This window comes from Zosterops lateralis, assembly GCF_965231275.1.
Source record: "Zosterops lateralis genome assembly, chromosome: 1".
Classification (NCBI taxonomy): Eukaryota; Metazoa; Chordata; class Aves; order Passeriformes; family Zosteropidae; genus Zosterops; species Zosterops lateralis.
Window position 1 is genome coordinate 29,987,659 of NC_139762.1, and position 6,000 is coordinate 29,993,658.

Here is a 6,000-nt window from a genome sequence, read left to right on the forward strand (position 1 = left end):
TCATGTGACTTCAGTGCACTGCACTGTTAACTGAAGTTATGGTGTGAAAATTTACAGCTCTTCAACATGCATTTTCCAAGAGAAATTTCACCCAAGCTTAAAATGCTTTTAAAGTAAGTAATCTAACACATTACAATTAAGAAAACCTAAAGGCATTTACATGACTTGGAAGAGAGCAGGTAACTTGCTCAAAACCTCAGGACAATTATTTTAAAAGCAGATGACCCTTTTTGATGGATGTAGAGGAGGTAAGTGTTTTTTTTCATTTGGTTTGTTTGTTTTTTGAAGATAATGTGCATTGGGCTCCACAGCATTACAAAAACTTTTCAAGCCTGTATTTAGAGGAGATCGAACTCATTCTGATTTTTTGATCTCAGTACAATAAACACTGTGGGTGTAATGGCTACTGCTGTTAATCTGATAGCTTTTCCCCCTCACATGGGATTGCTTTTTAACTCCTTAATACATATACCTGTCTTCAAACTTTATATATAAAATCTTTCCTCAACATTGTATTTTTTAGTTATGTCCCAGGAATATATATTAGCTAAATAATAACTTTGTTTTTCCAGTTTTCCAATTAAGTTAGTATCACTTGGTGAACAATTGAAGAACAGAATAATTATTGATGCAAAAAGGAAACTTACAAAGTCATCATTGTTCTAATTATTATCTGAATGTTGTATTTGATAAATGACTAAAATAGTATTTTGAAGTAATGACCATTTTAAGATAAGTATGTTTGCCCTAATCAATGTTGTTTAGAAATCAACACCAACTAATTGTTTCAACTCAAATCAAGATCAAGAGAGCCAGACCTTAATAAATCTTCTCACTTAGGCTTGCATCATTAAAAGACAGCAAAGCAAACATTAAAACTCCCTATAAGAGTTTATGATCTGCTTAGGAATTACTAGGAATTCAAATACTTCTGGGGAAAATTTATCTAGGCATTTTTCCATGTTGATATCATGTTGGTTTAAACTGCTAATAAAAAATAAATATATTAAAAAGCACTATAGTTGATGAACATATTTGCAAAAAAGTAACATGCAGATTAAGACAGGAAATATTGTTAATTTTGTAGTATTTCCAGAGAGTGCAATTTTCTCAAGCTGTTATGCTGACACCAACTAGTACCTCTGATGTGGGAAAACACAAATGTTAAAATCAATGAGGCAGTAGAGATCACACAGACACACAATGAGAAAATAAACTAGATCTGTGGGTGATAAAATATAGTTCAAAAAATTAAAGAAAAAGTGCAGTACATCACAGATCCTGTGGCTTCATTAAAATAACACAAAACCAGAATTACATAAAGTTGGAGAGATTGTTTTAAATTAAAAGAGCAGAAAGAATCACATATGGAAAAAAAAACCAAACCCTATCCTCTTTATAAGTTACATTACACACACACATCCTTGGATATAAAATCATGCCATACTTTTGAGAAATATATCAAAACATTATTTTTCTGCATACAAATGTTTCTATTTGAGATAATAATTTTTTTTCTTCTTTTTACTAGTTGAAAAGCAAAAGCATATTATATGTGAATATGTTGTTCTTACCTGTCTTGAAAAGGTGGCTTGTCACTTGTTCAGGAATACCTTGATCCCATGCTTGTAACAATATATCTAACCTTAAATGAAACCTTGTGCTGGGGGAGAGGTTCTCATTTCTATTACTTTTTATACAAAAAAATAAAAAAAATATAGATGACAGATCCTTTTTACAAGGTAGCCTAGAGTGTCTAGTTCTTGTCACAATGTTGTCATAGTGACAGTGACATCAATATACTTCATGACAATCAGTACAGCAATTTTTCTGGAGACAACACCAGCGTTGATTCCTGAGCGTATTTTGTACTGACTTCCTATTCAATTCTCATTAGATAATTTATTTTTGCACTGTTCTTTAATCCAAATGCTACTGCACTAATTATTTTGGTTGCAAGCAGCCTGGTTAAAAAAAGCAAACAAACAAAAAATACTGACACTAAAATATTATGAAACTAAAAGAAGAATACAAAACAAAAAAGTTTGACCACAACATTTCTTTCTACAAATAAAAGTCTCTGTTGTTTGTTACCATAACAGAGAGACCTGCTAGATCTGATTCTGTGACTCTATACTATTTTATTTTTTTTTAATCAGGGTTATTTACAGTATAAAGTATTATACATACAGCAAAAGAAGAAAACAGTAGCCATGAAAAAGGTGATATATTCTCAGTCTCAAATATATTTTTCTGGGAAAATACAGTATGTCCACTAAAATCCTGCTGGTTCATGATCATTCTTCACATCATTATAGCATCCATTTTCAACCCACAACTTGTCACCTGCCTGAAACTTTTCACATTTTCTGTCAGTAATTGCTACATGAGATATAATCATATAAGTTCCCAAGACATGAAGTGTATATTCCACATTTTTTTTCACTAAAAGTAAGAAAAAGCTGCAGTTCACCTCTTACCAATTTAATCTGACAAGGCAACAAATGAGTGCTAATTGTTATGTTCTCTGTTGATAATATAAATAATTTTCAGACAACAAATGATAAACTTTGCTGTTAATTTCAACTTTTTTCTTGAAGTGGCATGATTGTAAAAAAAAATGTTTTCTGGTGTTAAGACTCACAAACAATAGATTGAATCCTGAACCATCTGGGTTTTTTTCCATTTTATTTAACACATTAAGTGGGAATTAATTCAATACACCTCTCAAGTTTCTAAACAAAAAGGAAATAACATTCTACTACTAAATAGATCCAGTATGTTCCCATATCTTGAACAACTGATTTATTTGTATTTGTAAACATTTGAAATAAAAGCCACAATCAAAAAAAGAAAATGCAGAAAACTGGGATAACTATTAGAAACGACTACATTTTCTATCACTTAACATTTGCCACACTAGGTCTGTGGTTCAGGTTAGTCAACTGTACTTCACACAGCCTGAAAAGGCAATTCACTTTACCATATGAACATCTTTGTTAACTCATCCTCAAAAGGTGCCACTCTCTACCCAATTACTAACATCTACATTAGTTATTTCTACCGTAACCTATAGTTATCTCAAACAGACAAATTGTTTACCTGGGTCTCTTAAAAAGCTCATTCTATCAGAAATAAATATGGATTCATGTATACCACACCCAGTCAAATCACCCAGTTCAGGTTTAGAGGAGAAAAGTTACTACTATCTATAATTAGCCAAATACCTGTAATCAAAGACTTCATAAGCAATAAATGCTTTCAAAACTCAGGATATAGATGTTCACAAAGGAACAATAGCTACTCTCAATACTTTCTTCAATAGCTACTCTCAAGTGGTCAAACCACAGCCTTTTTCTCAGGATGTTCCCAAATAAAGACACGAACAATTCGAGTTTCAGTGCTTAGGTTGCCACATTTAATTCTGAGGTTACACTCAGCAGAAACGCTACCTTTTATTCTGAAATGCAATTACTGCACTACCTGATAAACAAGACTTAGGCTCTTTGCTATCAGCAGCAGTTAATGGGAGGTCTGACTGCCTCAGGCATTTTATGACTATCCCTAAATGAGTATATTATAGGCTTTGAAAAATTTGACCAGAAATATATTATAAAGGATGAACAATAGATCAGAGTCTTTCCTGTGAGTTGGTACTTGGCACAAAGTCAGGTGTATTTATATCATAGTATTCATATATTTAAGTAGAAAACCAGCTGCATTGATTTAACCATGCAAACTGTGAACACAGGAGAAAAAATACTATTTAAAATTTTTAAAATAACTAAATTGCAAAATAGTGTTGATAGCATTATAAACATTGGAATATTTTAGTAGTTATTTTTAAAGTTGTTCTTCAAAGCTGATACGTTTCTTTGTGGATTACTCATCCAGAAGGCCAACAGAGGGACAATGTCTACCAGCTGCTCCTCTTAATCATTTGACACTGAGTTCTTCATTGTTATCATTATATAACATGCCATTCCTTTAAAGAACAATACAAGACACAGGCTCAGTACTGACCTGAAATTATTCTCTGATTGACTGCTTTAAAAGTCAAATGATCTTGTTTAAACACCATAGTGATATTAGAAACAATTTTTCTTCAAAATAATAAGAACAACTGGGAAAATAATAGGAAACCTAAATATACAGGACAACTGAAGCCACAAGTTCCCTGAGTTTTCACTGATACTTTAATACTTAAATCTTTAGCATGTCTTCCTTACTGAAGCCACTTACTTTTAATGTAACAAACACATCTAAATGGACTTGTTCAGAATAAATCATGTTAGTGAAAACACAAGTCAATTTTATTTAAAGACTACATAGAAGTATCAGACAACAAGCCTCCTAGCTGATCAATGTAGGATAAAGATCTAACAACTTATAAAGAATTGTTACGACTTAGCCCAGCATTCAGGTTAGTTAAGCAAGGTGCTAAAGCAAAAAAATGCAGCAGCTCAGAAATAGTTGTGGCATCTTTTATTATACTAAAACCAGAAATGCCTAAGTTTTCTTCACAGGGCATGTTTCATCTCTTTCTGTCCATATGGTTAGTTTGGGTATCAATACTGTAAATGAAGATCATTATCAACTTTTAATACAAAACTAAGTGTGATGGAACAGATGTTCTGTTCTCAATTTAATCATAGAGCAGCCCTTCTACCAGTCCTGTTTTGGAATAATCTTTTGGGGAAAAGAAAAAGGTATTTATCACAGGTTCAAGAACTCTATAAGCCATTAGCAATATCTGGAAAAAAAACAAAACAAAACCAAAACCAACAAAACCCTTGAGGATCATTACTGTACTGTACTGCAATTTTGCAAGAAACAAATGTGGGATGATCATATACATGTTTTTATAACACAAAACAAACTTGAATGCACTTTTTAACGTGAAGATCTATTTTCTTTTTCCTTTTTTAACTCAAGTAGGCTTTATATTCACAGTTTTGCAAGCACACATTTGTGAATGGTATATATTTTGGTTATATAGAAGTGTCTATTTTCAAATAATAAAGTTAGAATGTTTGTTAAGTAATATATATATAAGAACTTAAGTGATAGATTTTGCAACATGAATAATGAATCAGAGCAGAGAAGGTACCTACTCTCCAAGATATTCATAATTTCTATACTTATAGAACTGACACAGAACATGAAGCTTTTTCCTCATGGCCTTTTATTGAGTCATAGCCCCTTCATGACCTTCTAATTTTTATGCAATTGTAGTAATAAAGTGTCATATATTTATTATAAAGAAATTCCTTATTAGTCCATGGCAAAATAGTTCATATATGACAGTGTGCACAACTATCGTTGACAAGGGTGCTGAACAGCATGTCCCTGAAATTGCTCAAGATACCACACCCTAGCAAATATTTATGGGGTCCAGCTTCTTTAAAATTCACAGCTAATATTTTATATGTTACATATATAACCTGTTTAGACTGTTCCTTGCAGAAAATTTCTATTTACAACATTGTATTGTAGATATGAATGACTTGCATTTAGCTTTTAAAAGACATTATTTCTTCCTCAAGCTCAGCAAAGATACACAGGTGACTTCAAATCCCTGCCTTATGTTCCAGAGGCCTCTGACACCAGCCAGCTAACTTGTACTTGAATGCAACCTCTCTCCTACGCATTCGAGATTGTACACAATCAGAAGGAATTCTCTAGTCAGATGTGAGGCTAGAGAGAACTACAGAGAAAATAGACAGTAGATAAAAAAAATTGTAGGGCAAAGATGAATCTATGGGAATATTACATTAAGGTACATCCAGCTGCTTCTGATAACTATATGTTTAAAACAGACTATTCCAGGTCTCTTAAAATGACTGAATATTCTTGTGTATCCACTAGAGTCTTTCCATTACTGACGTTGCTGCTTAGTAACAGGATTACTAGACTTTTTCCAGTGTTTATGTTTAATTAAGTACCCATATCTGAAGAGAGAAATTTATTCTAAACTAACATATTTTCAGTTGTGATTCA

At 32.3% G+C, this 6,000-nt stretch overlaps 1 protein-coding gene across 1 annotated transcript in view; it reads right to left on the minus strand.

Annotated features, from left to right (window-relative positions):
• DGKB (diacylglycerol kinase beta) overlaps nt 1–1,661 on the minus strand; it is a 385,657-nt gene extending 383,996 nt beyond the window's left edge. Inside the window, exon 1 of the mRNA XM_083866608.1 lies at nt 1,575–1,661. The gene's annotated coding sequence lies outside the window, so the exon portion shown is untranslated. The remainder of the gene's footprint in view (nt 1–1,574) is intronic.
• Nucleotides 1,662–6,000: the final 4,339 nt, after the last annotated feature.